Here is a 15,277-nt window from a genome sequence, read left to right on the forward strand (position 1 = left end):
TGGTAGCATTTGATAAGTATTTGATAGATGCATGGACAGACTTTTTAAAAGTTGAACTATTTTGAAATAAGCTGCCCTGGTGGCTCAGAGAGTAGTGTCTGCCAGCGAGGCGGGAGACCTGGGTTCAATCCCTAGGTCGGGAAGATTCCCTGGAGAAGGAAATAGCAACCCACTCCTGTACTCTTGCCTGGAAAAACCCATGGATGGAGAAGCCTGGTGCTGGCTACAGTCCATGGGGTGGCAAAGAGTCGGACACGACTTAGCGACTTCACTTTCACTTTCAAGGTTTAATACACATATGGAAAAGTGAACATACCATATGTGTTCAATGAATTTCCATGAAGTGATGGATAGATTTGTAAAAAGTTTCTTTTTAGGTTTTGGATTCTTAAACTTAGCCAAAGAGAAATGATGTCTAAAGATAATTATAGCAAGTGAGCGCTAGAGGGCAGTAGAGGCAAAGGAATGCCGACTCAGCTCCGTTAGGCTGTGATCCAGGAGAGTAATGGATGCCCTGCCGTTTCTCAGAGGTGCAAAGGATTCTGGGAAACTCCACGGTCAACCAGTCCAGCCTCTGGAAGCAAAAGGCCAAAGCAGCCTCCTTTGCGATGCTCAGCAAGCAGGCAGATGCCTTATTATTGCCGTTGCTTCACTGTGCTTGTCCAGTATCCTTTAGGTACGAGGATAACATGAATGGATAATCTTAGGAATACCCAGAGATATGAAGGAGACAGAGATTTGTCCCAGCAGTCGCATAAGAAGGGTCTCAAAGAACTGGAATGAGCTGCAGTAATGATCTGGCCATCTTGTCACCCCTGAAAAGTAAGCATCTGCTCCTCCCTAATCTTGTAATGCTGTTGTACTTACGACTTTTCTGTCTCTGCTTCTTTTTGAATGCTTCTTCCTCCATTTTCCACTTCCACTACTTCCTCTTCATTTCTGCTGCCTTGCTGCAGCTCTCTACCCCCAAATACCTTACACCAAAGTCTGTTTTGAGCTGCTGACTAGTAGTGATCAGGTTGTGATCAAGTAAGCATCCACTGTCCACCTGGTTGTAACTGACTTTGTGTCCAGTCTGCTGTAATCAGCAGTGTGGATAGGATAGAAGGCCACACAACACTAACCACCATAACTCGATGGAAGGAAACCTTGTGGCCTCTTTCCTCAGAAAAGTGCTGACTTATTCTCCAAACACTTGAAAATGAATTAAAAGCATGTGCCAACCCAGGAGTACGTCAAGTCTGTATATTGTCACTCTGCTTATTTAACTTATATGCAGAGTACATCATGTGAAATGCTGGACTGGGTGAATCACAAGCTGGAATCAAGATTGCCAGGAGAAATATCAACAACCTCAGATATGCAGATAATAGCATTCTAATGGCAGAAAACAAAGAGGAACTAAAAAGCCTCTTGATGAGGGTGAAAGAGGAGAGTAAAAAAGCTGGCTTAAAACTCAACATTCAGACAACTAAGATCATGTTATCCAGTCCCATCACATCATGGCAAATAGAAGGGGAAAAAGTGGCAGATTTTATTTTCTTGGGCTCCAAAATCACTGCGGACGGTGACTGCAGCCATGAAATTAAAAGATGCTTGCCTCTTGAAAGGAAAGCTATGACAAACCTAGACAGTGTATTAAAAAGCAGAAACGTCACTTTGCTGACAAAGTTCCATGTAGTCAAAGCTATGATTTGTCTAGTAGTCAAGTACAGATATGAGAGCTTGACCATAAAGAAGGCTGAGTTTTGAAGAATTGATTCTTTTGAATTGTGGTGCTGAAGACTCTTGAAAGTCCCTTAGACAGCAAGGAGCTCAAACCATTCAATCCTAAAGGAAATCAACCCTGAATATTCATTTGAAAGACTGATGCTGAAGCTGAAGCTCCAATATTTTGGTCACTTGATGTGAAGAACCGACTCATTGGAAAAGACCCTAATTCTGGGAAAGATGAGGGCAGGAGGAGAAGAGGGCGACAGAGGATGAGATGGTTGGATGGCATCACTGACTCAATGGACTTGAGTTTGAACAAACTCCAGGAGTTGGTGATGGACAGGGAAGCCTGAAGTGCTGCCATCCATGGAGTTGCAAAGAGTTGGACACAACTGAGTGACTGAACTGAGCTGATTATCCACCCAGCTAAGCGGTTTCAGGCTACACTTCCTTTAATCATTATCTTTATTAGTTATTGAGTATACTCTACCCTCCATTCATTCTGGTCTAAAGGACTTTGAGGCTCACACTTCTGTTTGAGTCTGTATTAGGCCACTTGCAAACTGTGTGTCTTTGTGATCTCAGGAGGTCTTGGCCTGTGGTGGTTTAAAACAGAATTCCGGTTCCCCAGCCAGAGATTGAAGTCAGGCCACGGCTGTGAGAGCATTGGATCCAAGCCACTAGGCCACGGCCCAGTGACAAGACCCTGGCCTGTCAGCTGTGTAGAAATGAACTCCCACAGAGAGGAAGTAGTGAAACAAGTGAAGTGTTTATTAGGAGGAAAAGGAGGACGGTATGTGTGGATGGACACAGGGGCAGGCTGAGAGTGCGTGGTGCCCTCATGGTAGTTTGAATCATTTTCATGGGGCATTTCTTCCCGGGCGTCCTTTGGCCTATCATCTTGCTTTGCCTGATTCTGAGTCCGTATTGGGTTTATCTCAGGCTCCTCCTCTGTCTGCACGTGCCTCTCCTAGCCAAGATGGCTTCTAGTGAAGAGGCCTATGAGTAGATTGACATCACTCCCTTTTTGACTTCCAAGGAGCCTTTCTGCCTGTACAGTCAGGAAGATCTCCTTGACCTCAAGAATGAGAAGTGCATGGACTCTTTTATCTGGGCAGGGCTCGGATCTTTCTCCTCTTTGTCTTGGCGCATCTGTTGACAGGGGACAAACTCCTGTGGCTCAGCCTAGGGCCCATCTATGTCCTGCCTCAGTTAGGCAAGTCACTTAACTTCTCTGAGCCTTAGTTTCCGTTTCTGTACAATGGTGGTGATCATTACATACCTTAGAATTGAGGTGAGAGCTCTTTCCAAGCTGCAGACCACTGGATCAGCTGTACATGAGAACCACTGTGGTACTTTAAAACTATACAGATATCCAGTCCCTACTCCTACTTCTAGAAATGTTGACTTACTAGGACTGTTTTGCTGCTTGGGTGGCATGTTTAAAATATGCCACATGTGATTTCATTGCATATGTTAAGTGGAAGAATCTCTGCACTTCACTAAAGATAGATGGTATTTTTATTATCTAGTAAAGCCCATTTTACTAGATACTAGTAAAGTCAAAGCTGATGCCGTGACTCCTGCCCACTCAACTATCCCCTGGTCTTCATTCTTGGCAGAAACTAGCCTGCGTTAAAGTACTAAGTTGCATCAGGGATCCCGCTCTGAAACATATAGACAAAGACAAACCCCTTGAGGCCAATGACCTTGGGGAGGATGAAAGTCATGGGTAGGGCGTGTAAATGGCGAAAGGGTATACATGCCTAAAAGCAGACATTTACAGATCAGGTGAGTTGAAGTCCAAGTTCAGGGCAGACCTGTGGAGGGAAAAATAACTCAAGAGAAAGTCAGACTGAATGAAGGTGAGTTCAGTCCCTTCTCTTGGGAAAGAGGAGTTTTAACATCCCCTGAAGCCCCACTACCATGTCGTTTCTAATGAGCTGGCTTAGAAAAACCTGATTTCCACCCATGAAAACACAGATTAAACAAAAATCAATTCCAATTTAAATGCATTCCAACCTTTTCATATTATAGTTGTAGAGCTAATTGCTCTGAATTGTCATATGCTGTAAGGCAGAAAGGCATCATTAAAGCACTAAAAATTCTTTCCAGGAGATGGATTTGTGCCAGAGAGAGAAGGCCACTGATGAGTTCTGCTTAAGTACATTTCATTGTATATGGGTATATTTTTAAGGTATCTTTGGGAATAACTCTCAAATTTGCAAGAGGGGACACTTTGATGGAACTTGTGCAGTTCTTAACAAACAGTGACTGCAGGGGTCTGTGCTTTGGAGGGTTCATTGATTTATCCCTTCATTCATTCTTCTTTCATTAATTCCTTTTTTTTAAATTTGATGGATATTCTGTGCTTATTCCAGATATACATACATCTATATACATATTCCAGGCTTTGTGGACCCTAGGGATCCAGTGATGAGCAAAAGAAGACGTAGTTTTATTCTTCATGGTGTTTATAGCCTAGTAAGGATGCTAATCAAAGAAGTGTGGAATTCCAACTGTGACAAATATATTGAAACCAAAATTGGGGGAATTTGACTGAGGGATGTCATGGAAAGCTTGCTCTGAGAAAAGCATTGTGTGTGTTGAGATCTTCAGATCTCAAACATTAGTAGGTATTAACTATGCTAAGGGTCAGCCCTGTGGTGAGGGGATGTTTGACTTCTGGGAGAAGAATATCAGTGTTCTGGAGCTGAGAGAGAAATAGGCATGGATGTGAGATAAGGTTAGAGGGAGAATGAGAGACCACACTTTGCTGGACATTAGGCCACAGTTATGCTGCTGATCCTTATCTTGAGAGCAATAAGGACCCTCTGTTGCAGTTGTTCAGTCACTAAGTTGTCTCCGACTCTTTGTGACCCCATGGACTGCATCATGCCAGGTTTTCTTGTCCTTCACTATCTCCTGGAGTTTGCCCAAACTCATGACCATTGAGTCAGTGATGCCATCCAGCCATCTCATCCTCTGTTGCCCTCTTCTCCTCCCGCCCTCAATCTCTCCCAGCATCAAGGTCTTTTCCAATGAGTTGGCCCTTTGCGTCAGATGGCCAAAGTATTGGAGCTTCAGCTTCAGTGTCAGTCCTTCCAATGAATATTCAGGGTTGATTTCCTTTAGGATTGACTGGTTTGATCTCTGTAGTCAAAGGGACTCTCAAGAGTCTCCTCCAGCACCACAATTCGAAGGCAAGACCCTCTGACATGGCTTTAATCAACATGGGATGTGATGGAGGAAGGTGTGAGTGCTATGGCCACAATGAGGCAAAACCAATTAGGAGGTTATCACTGTTCACAGAGATGAGGACTGCTCAAAGCAGACGGAGTGCTTCTCCCAAGGCCAGCCTGTTGGCAGTTTGTTCCTCTGGGGGCTGGGGCCAAGGGCACTCAACAATGCCTCCTCCTTCCCTCAGCATCCTTCACAGCATCTCAGGGACTACACAGCAAGTCTTCACCAGCTCCTCCCTTCTCACAGAAGAATAAGAAGAGAAAGGGCTTTTAGCAAGTGTATTTGGTTTTGTGCTTGTGGAATCCATTTGAATTTCCTGAAGACATCCTGGTGAATGTGAGCCAAAGGAATTGAATAATAGTCCAGAACTTGTGAGACGAACTCAACTAAGACACAGTCGCTTGCCTTTTCTTTCTCCAACTATGTGTGCGTACTAAAAGTCACCCACTAAGAGATACTAGATGAAAATTTAGGAACATGTGATTGGCTGTATTTTAATCTAAGTTAGTCTCTTTTGTCTATATCATTAAAAAAACATTTTACTAAACTATAATTCACCTACCATAAGGTTCACTCTTTTAAAGGGTTCCATTCAATGTTTCTTGTTTTTTTCTTTTTTTAAATATAATATAATCAGAGGCTTAGGCAAATATCCATTAAAAATAGTGTCATTTTCCCTTTCATTGAAAATTTTTGTTTATTTGTTTATTTTATGAGCTTTCTATCATAAACGTTTTCAAACATATATAAGTTGAGAGACTAATAGATGAAATTCCTAGTACTTAATACCCAGCTTTGGCAACTGTGAACTCAGGCCAACCTTGTTTATCTATCTACCCTCCTTCTCCACTGGGTGATTTTGAAGCCAATCTCAGAGGTCATGTCATTTCAGCTGCAAATATCACAATATGAATATTTTGTTTAAGAAAATAAGGATAATATATTATTATCAACCGAAATATTAATAAAAATTCCTTAAATCATCACATATCCAGTGAGATTTCCCGGATTGAGTGCTCTTTCTCTCTCTTTTTTCCTCCCTCTCTCCTTTGGTCCCTCCCTCCCTTCCTCCTTTCCTCCCTTCTTTCTTTTTCTTCTCTCCTTTTCTTTTCTTTAACAAATGGCTTGTTTGGAAGGCAGCTATGCTCACCGCTATACCACCAGGACTGTACACAAATGGTTTGTTTGAATCAGAATCCAAGCAAAGCTTATTTATTATCTGTGGTTGATAGAGCTCTTATGTCTTTTTAATTTACAAGTTCCTCCTCTCTCTCTTTCCTTTGCAATTTGTTTTTGAAGAAATTGTTCTATTTACCTGATCAAATTTCCCAAAAGTATTTATTTAAAAGATATTTATTTTTAGTCCCAGACCAAAGTAGGAGGGCAAACAGAGTGTGGTGCGTGGGTTTTGGAGACTCATGTGTATCCTGGTTCAGTTTCCGGCTCTGTCACGTACTTGGTGAGGCCTGGAGAACTGCTCCTCTCTCTTAGTGGGCACGGAAGAAGTATTATGTTGAAGACTAAGTAAGATAATGCATGGAAAGTGCATGACACACAGAAGGTTCTCTATAGACCCTCCTCTTCTTCTTTTTATTTATTTTTATAATTTATATTACAATCTATGTTATTTATATTTATTACATTAACTATACAATAATGTTATTTTTACACAGTTGTGGAACATACTATTTCTTCCCAGGTGGTGCAGTGGTAAAGAATTCACCTGCCAACGTAGGAGCCACAGGAAATACAGGTTCAATCCCTGGGCTGGGAAAATCCTCTGGAGGAGGGAATGGCAACCCACTCCAGTATTCTTTCTGGAGTCCTGCTCCAGCGGGTCCAGGAGTACCCAAGGGATGAACAGCATCGGCGAGAGGAAAGAATCACACAGAGTCTCTTGAAGTTTCAAAGATAATTCTTCTTATTGCTTTCAGCTTCTACTTATATAGCACATGTTTTGGGTCAATCACCTTCCTAATGACTCTTGTAATATTTTCCTGTTCAGATGAACATCCCCTAATTTTAAGATGTACTAAAGGTTCTTTCCTGGTCCTTTGTCATACTTTGGTTACATTTTTACCCAGAAACCTATTCTTATTCTACTAAAACATGATCTATGATGTCATAAATCATATTGTTCCATTTAATTATTCTGTACAGTCTGCTACTTCAGTGAATACAGCATCTTGCTTCAGTGAATAAGCACTATAGCAGCATCTAAGGTAGGGGGTTTCTCATAATACAGCCATTGTCAGTGGTGGTCTGTTTGCCATCTACCCACATACCGTAAGACTGTTTCTGGCAGGAACAAGTCTTTTACAGTCTACCCTGAAACCACCTACAATGTGACTCACATATTCCTTTTTGTCTGCACTCCGATTCTGGGGGGCACAAATATCTCTAGTGTCCCAATCTTTTGAGAAAAGGCAATTGATTTAGTTTCTGTAGTTTTCCCTGATACATGACCCAAGTTTTCCAGTCATCAATAATAATCTCCTCATGAGGCCAGGTCACAATAGGCTTAGGGCTTGTTTTCCAAATGAACATGGCCTTATTCCCTGGCTGAGTGTTAAGGACCCATCAGCCAGGGGCCTCAGTAGGTTTAATCATTTTGGGAATATTTCTTTGGGGCAGAGGATCATTTTTCTTTTCCCTGGACTCTCGTGAACTCATTACAGAAGCCCCTTCAAATCCTACCAACAAAGAAAGAAACACAGCTAGCCACAACAGAAGCACAGAAACAGAAAGGAGTGAAGGTTCCGATCCTGGAGAGAAAGTGCTGTGCAGTTTCTTCTTGAGTGGTGCTGTGACTTTGTCATCCGGCAGTGGTTCCAGAACGGCTCCCAACAATTCTTGCCTGGAGAATCCCATGGACAGAGGAGCCTGGAGGGCTACAGTCCACGGAGTTGCAAAGAGTTGGACATGACGGAGAGACTGCGCATGCATGCATACATGTAACATGTTATATAATGATGCATGTACATATAATGATTTATATACAATTATAAAATATGTTTTATGATTCTTTTAAATTTTCCTCATTGTTTTACTTTCACATGGAGACAGAAGTCATCAATCCTCAGACCTGGTTCATCTTGACTTGAGAAATTGGTGAGTAGCTACTCTTTGGGTTTTAAAGGAGGGCCGGAGATCTGGGAAGTGTAGTACGGAGGAGCATAACTTGAAACAGATTCCTCTGCAGAGCTGAGGGCATTTCTTTCTTTCTTTTTCCTGACATCACCCCTCATTTAAAAAGAATTTATTTATTTGGCTGTGTGGGTCTTAGCTGTGGCACGTGGGGTATTTGTTGCAGCGTGTGCGCTTCTCTCTAGTTGTGGAGCCAGCTCCAGAGCTCAGTAGTATAGACGCACAGGCTTAGTTACTCAATGGCATGTGGGGTCTTAGTTCCCTGACCAGGGATTGAACCCATGTCCTCTGCATTGCAAGGCAGATTCCTAACCACTGGACCACCTGGGAAGTCCTGAGCTGGAAGGATCCTTTTCATTACTACTCACCCAGGCACCACATTTTACCATGTTCTTGGACAAGTCTCATGTCCGTTGTCATTAGGTTCTACAGTTTCCTGAGACAGGGAAAGGCAAGTGATAAACGAATCCATGCTGACATATTAGCCATCCATATCTTGTCCCTTCAAAGAACATTTAAAACAAAAAACTTAGACGAGGATAATATTTAATCTAGACAAAACCACCTGGGAATATTGAGGAATATTCAGGCCCTGCGAGATTTGGAGGGAGAGAAGTTTTTTAATGTAGTGGGCAGTCAGATCCTATCACAAAGATGATCTTTGCATGAGACCTGCAAAGATAATTCAGTTCAATCGCTCAGTCATGTCTGACTCTTTGCGACCCCATGGACTGCAGCACGCCAGTCTTCCCTGTCCATCACCAACTCCCGGGGCCTAATCAAATTCATGTCCATCGTGTCAGTGATGCCATGCAACCATCTCATCCTCTGTTGTTCCCTTCTCTTCCTGCCTTCAATCTTTCCCAGCATCAGGGTCTTTTCCAATGAGTTGGTTCTTCCCATCAGGTGCCCAAAGTATTGGAGTTTCAGCTTTAGCATCAGTACTCCCAATGAATATTCAGGACTGATTTCCTTCAGGATGGACTGGTTTGATCTCCTTGCAGTCCAAGGGACTCTCAAGAGTCTTCTCCAACACCACAATTCAAAAGCATCAATTCTTCAGTGCTCAGCTTTCTTTGTAGTCCAACTCTTACATCCATACATGACTATTGGAAAAACCATAGCTTTGACTAGATGGACCTTTGTTGGTAAAGTGATGTCTCTGCTTTTTAATATGCTGTCTAAGTTAGTTATAGCTTTTCTTCCAAGGAGCAAGTGTCTTTTAATTTCAGTTACCATCTGCAGTGATTTTGGAGCCCCTCAAAATAAAGTCTCTCAGTGTTTCCATTGTTTCCCCATCTATTTGTCATGAAGTGATGGGACCAGATGTCATGATCTTAGTTTTCTGAATGTTGAGTTTTAAGCCAACTTTTCCACTCTCCTCTTTCATTTTCATCAAGAGCCTCTTTATTTCTTCACTTTCTGCCATAAAGGTGGTGTCATCTGTGTATCTGAGGTTATTGATATTTCTCCTAGAAATCTTGATTCCAGCTTGCGCTTCATCCAGCCTAGCATTTCGCATGATGTACTCTGCATATAAGTTAAATTAGTAGATCACAATATACAGCCTTGACATACTCCTTTCCCGTTTTGGAAGCAGTCTGTTGTTCCATGTCCAGTTCTAACTATTGCTTCTCGACCTACATGCAGATTTCTCAGGAGATGGGTCAGGTGGTCTGGTATTCCCATCTCTTTCAGAATTTTCCACAATTTATTGTGATCCACACAGTCAAAGGCTTTGGCGTAGTCAGTAAAGCAGAAATAGATGTTTTTCTGGAACTCTCTTGCTTTTTCAATGATCCAGTGGATGTTGGCAATTTGATCTCTGATTCTTCTGCCTTTTCTAAATCCAGCTTGAACATCTGGAAGTTCCTGGCTCATGTACTGTTGCAGCTTGGCTTGGAGAATTTTGAGCATTACTTTGCTAGTGTGTGAGATGAATGCAATTGTACAGTATTTTGAACATTCTTTGGCATTGCCTTTCTTTGGGATTGGAATGAAAACTGACCTTTTCCAGTCCTGTGGCCACTGCTGAGTTTTCCAAATTTGCTGGCATGTTGACTGCAGCACTTTCACAGCATCGTCTTTTAGGATTTGAAATAGCTTAACTGGAGTTCCATTACCTTCATTAGCTTTGTTTGTAGTGATGCTCCCTATGGTGCACTTGACTTCACATTCCAGGATGTCTGGCTCTAGGTGAGTGATCATACCATCGTGGTTATCTGGGTCATGAAGATCTTTTTTGTATAGTTCGTCTGTGTATTCTCGCCACCTCTTCTTAATATCTTCTGCTTCTGTTAGGTCCATACTATTTCTGTCCTTTTTTGTGCCCATCTTTGCATGAAATGTTCCCTTGGTATCTCTAATTCTCTTGAAGAGATCTCTAGTCTTTCCCATTCTATTATTTTCCTCTATTTGTTTGCATTAATCACTGAGGAAGTCTTTCTTATCTCTCCTTGCTATTCTTTGGAACTCTGCATTCAAATGGGTATATCTTTCCTTTTCTTCTTTGTGTTTAGCTTCCCTTCTTTTCTCAGCTGTTTGTAAGGCCTCTTCAGACAACCATTTTGTCTTTTTGCATTTCTTTTTCTTGGGGATGGTTTTTATCACTGCCCCCTGTACAATGTCATGAACCTCCGTCCATAGTTCTTCAAGCACTCTGTCTATCAGATCTAATCCCTGGAATCTATTTCTCACTTCCACTGTATAATCGTAAGGGATTTGATTTAGGTCATACCTGAATGGTCTAGTGGTTTTCCCTACTTTCTTCAATTTAAGTCTGAAGATAATTGCCTTTCTGTAAATTCATCCATCCATCCCTTTATCCATCCATAATTCATTCTTAAGCCAACATTTACCTCCTATGTGGATAAACAGACAGAGTCTCCGGTATCTATTTTAAATTTGGTCTAATGCCCATGTGGTCTCTTGACTCCACTCTACTCCTGTTTGCAAAGACTCTCTGGCTTGAATATGAACTCAAGTGCATCTGGGTGACAGAGAAGTGAGATGACCCTTATTCCACCACAGAGTCCGGTGCTGGACTCTGTGATTTTTCTATCACATGTTCAAAATACAGCTTCTTTTCGTGGCTACCTAATTATTATGGCTCAGAAGACCATAATACTAAATTAAAGTGAAATGTAATTGCTCTGGCATTTTTCACATCTGCTAGAATTCAGCCGATAACAATAGGATTCCATGTGCATCTCTAAGTAAGGATTTGCTGTGAGTGACTGGAGGAAGGAAAAAAAAATGAACTTTTCTTTCCACATTTGCCCTGCAGCCAGGCTGACACAACAGAAATGGAAAACAATTGGTACAGGCATAAAATTCTATGACAAAAGGAAACTCATGAAATAGAAAAATGGATTTCTTGGGAGAAAAATATAAGTTCCTCTGACAACACTGTATTTAGGAAAAGAATTCTGTAGTCTGAGGATATTAAGGTCATTAAAAGTTGCAGGGTTTTTGGGGGTGGTGGGCATGGAGGCTCTTAATAACCTACCACCTCCCTAATTTTCTCCTTCAAATCTATATTAAAGTTAATCATCAATTGAAAGCCAGGAATGATATTGGAAAATCATTCTTTTACAAACGGAAGCTATTATAATTTAAAAGGGTGCAAATGAAACCATACATTTTCAGAAAGAGATCAATGAAAAGCACTTTATTAGAAAATATAAATCACTTTTTAATTTCAGATGCAACAAGAAAAGAACTCATTTTTTCAGTTTCATTGAAATTGATTGGTACACCTGCAGAGAAAAGCAGCTTTATCATCTCGTTATCAGCCAATTAATATGCAGGGCTAAATGTGAATACTATTCCAGTTAACTAGAAATGGATGATTTTATTGAAGTCTTAATAGACTAGGAAAAGCTGCCTTCCACCCTGCTAAATGAGGTCAGCTGAGAAAAAAAATCAGAAGAGCATTACTTGGGATGGGTGGAATCTAAAACAATTTCTCTAACTCTTCGGACCACAGAGAAATGGAAGCAAAGTGACGTATCTGAAAGCAGAGGGACCTGTTTTATAGAAGAAAAATCAGAATATTGAGTTATCTTTTAATCGGAAAAGAGAACTATTTGGGTTTGATTCTGAAGTTTGACACTCTCACTATTCAAAACATGACAGTCCTTAGGTCTTACTCTCATCTCAATTTTAATCTAAAGGCAAGCAGAATTGTAAAACGGATGAAGTCTATTTACCATTTACCATTTTTTTTTTCCTTTTTGTGCTCATTTTTTGCCCAGAGATGTTCTCTCAAACACATAGAAGACATGGCATCCTCAAGTTCTCTGTAACCCTTCCCCTACCAAAACAACTAAGTGACCTTGGGATAAACTAATTCACACCGCGTGTTGTTATCTCCAGTGATATTTTAAAGAAGTGTAATCTGAAGCAGAGGTCAGCAAACTTTTTCTGTAAAGGGCCAGATAGTAAATGTTTTCCATTTTGCAGGCCATAGAATTTCTGTTGCAAGTATTCAACTCTGCCATTAGAATGCAATCATAGACATACAAAAATGGTGTGGTGTGTTTTAATAAAACTTTATTTACAAAGCAGGTTGTGGGCTGAATTAGGCCTGTGGGCTGTAGTTTGTCAATCCCTGATCTAAAGCAATGAGGCTGGCATGGAGAAAAGAAAACCTTCTTGCACTGCTGGTGAAATGTAAATTGTTACAGCCACTAAGGAGAACATTTTAAAGGTTTCCTAAAAAACTAAAAATAGAACTACTATATGACCCAGCAAATCCACTCCTGGGCATCTACCCAGAGAAAATCAATTCAAAAAGACACACATGCACCCCAATGTTCATTGCAGCACTATTTATGATAGCCAGGAAATGGAAGCAACCTGGATGTCTGTTAACAGATGAATGGATAAAGATGTAGTACGTGTAGAAAGTGGAATATCACTCAGCCATAAAAATAATGAAATTGGGTCATTTTCAGAGACTTGGATGCACCTAGAGACTGTCATGCAGAGTGAAGTAAGCTGAAAAAAGAAAAACAAATATATTAATGCATATATGTGGGATCTGAAAAAATTAATATAGACAATCTTATTTAAAAAGAAGAAATAGAGATACAGATATAGAGAACAAATGCAATGATACCAAGGGGGGAAAGGGGGTGGAGGAAAGAGTTGAGAGGTTAGGATTGACATATGTACACTGTTGAGACTGTGAATAAAATAGATAACTAATGAGAATCTACTGTACAGCTCAGGGAACTTTGCTCAGTGCTCTGTGGTAACCTGAATGGGAAGGAAATCTAAAAAAGAGGGGACATACAGCTGATTCACTTTGCTGTACAGCAGAAACTAACACAACATTGTAAAGCAACTTTACTCCAATAAAAAGTAAAAAAAAAAGTGGCTCTCCCACTGCCATTTTGAGGTCAGTAGTAGAACATTCTTCTAAGAGCTCCATCACCCTCCTGGTGCCTCTCATCCTTCCTTGTGTGTTGTATTACTGTTAGGGACTGAGAAGCCAGAAAAACGAGGCTCTTAGCATTCTAGGAGCTGGTCCTGATGAAGACTGAAGACTTGGCTATTTGCATGTTCCTCAGTGGTGAATTTCTCCACGTGCCTTTCAACATCTCCCATTTATAGAGAAGCCAACCTATTCAAGTCATCCTTGAGCGATCAAGCCCTGAGCCTTTGGAGTAGCAGCACTGACTCCAAGACCCTAGACTATTAGAGAACTAACCCTGGGGAGTATCAAATAGTGAGAACTCACACAAAGGAAACCACTTGAATACAAGACCCGGCATCACCAAACCACCAGTAGCCCCCTGTGCAGGATGCCTCATCTATCTAAACAACAAACAAAACAAAAATATAAACCCAATCATCAGCAGACAGGATTACCACCTCACTCAGCCTTGCCCATCAGAGGAAAAACAAACAAGCAAACAAACAAACAAAAACTCAGCACAAATCGCACCTCATACAAAGCTTACACAAACCACTGGACCAAACTTAGGAGGGCAGAAACAAAAGGAAGAAAGCATTCAACCTTGAAGCCAGGGAAAAGTAGACCTCAAACACAATAAGTTAAAAAAAAATAATGAAAAGGCAGAGAAATACTACACAAATGAAGGAACAAACTAGAAACACAGAAGTCCAAATAAATGAAGAGGAAATAGGCAAACTGTATGAAAAAGAATTCAGAATAATGATAAAGATTATCAAAAACCTTGAAAACAGAATGGAGAAAATGCAAGAATCATTTAACAAAGACATAGAAGAATTAAAGAATAAACATACAGAGACAAACAACACAATTACTGAAATTAAAAATACTCTAGAAGGAATCAATAGCAGAATATCTGAAGCAGAAGGATGAATCAGTGAGCTGGAAGACAAAATGGTGGAAATAATTTCTGAAGAGCAGAATAAAGTAAAAAGAATGAAAAGAACTGAGGATAGTCTCAGAGACCTCTGGGACAATATCAAATGCACCAACATTTGAATTATAGGGGTCCCAGAAGAAGAAGAGAAAAAGAAAGAGTATGAGAAAATTTTTGAAGAGATTATAGTTGAAAATTTCTCCAGCATGGAAAAAGAAATAGACAATCAAGTTCAAAAGGCACAAAGAGTCCTATACAGGATAAGCCCAAGGAGAAACTCTCCAAGACACATACTAATCAAGCTAAAAAAGACTAAACACAAAGAAAGAATATTAAAAGCAGCAAGGGAAAAGCAACAAGTAACATGCAAGGGAAACCCCATACGCTTAACAGCTGATCTTTCAACAGAAACCCTGCAGGCCAGAAAGGAATGGTAGGATATATTTAAAGTACTGAAAGGGAAAAATCTACGACCAAGATTACCATACCTGAAAAGGATCTCATTCAAAATGGATGGAGAAATCAAAAGTTTTTCAGACAAACAAAAGTTAAGAGAATTCAGTACCACCAAACCAGCTTCACAACAAATGTTAAATGGACTTACATAGTCAAGAAATACAAGAGAAGAAAAAGATCTACAAAATCAACCCCAAACAATTAAGAAAATGGCAATAGGAACATATATATCAATAATTGCTTTAAATGTAAAGGGATTAAATGCTCCAACCAAAAGACATAGACTGGTTGAATGGATACAAAAACAAACCCATATATATACTGTTTACAAGAAACCCACTTCAGACCTCAAGATGCAT

At 40.5% G+C, this 15,277-nt stretch overlaps 1 long non-coding RNA gene across 1 annotated transcript in view; it reads left to right on the top strand.

Moving 5' to 3' along the window:
• The first annotated feature begins 569 nt into the window (after positions 1 to 569).
• The window catches only part of LOC145515044 (uncharacterized), a 111,890-nt gene continuing 97,182 nt past the window's right edge, over positions 570 to 15,277 (top strand). Inside the window, exon 1 of the long non-coding RNA XR_014060643.1 lies at positions 570 to 822. This is a non-coding gene — a long non-coding RNA (uncharacterized LOC145515044). The remainder of the gene's footprint in view (positions 823 to 15,277) is intronic.

This window comes from Giraffa tippelskirchi, chromosome 7 (assembly GCF_054371585.1).
Source record: "Giraffa tippelskirchi isolate mGirTip1 chromosome 7, T2T-mGirTip1v1.2.pri, whole genome shotgun sequence".
Lineage (NCBI taxonomy): Eukaryota > Metazoa > Chordata > Mammalia > Artiodactyla > Giraffidae > Giraffa > Giraffa tippelskirchi.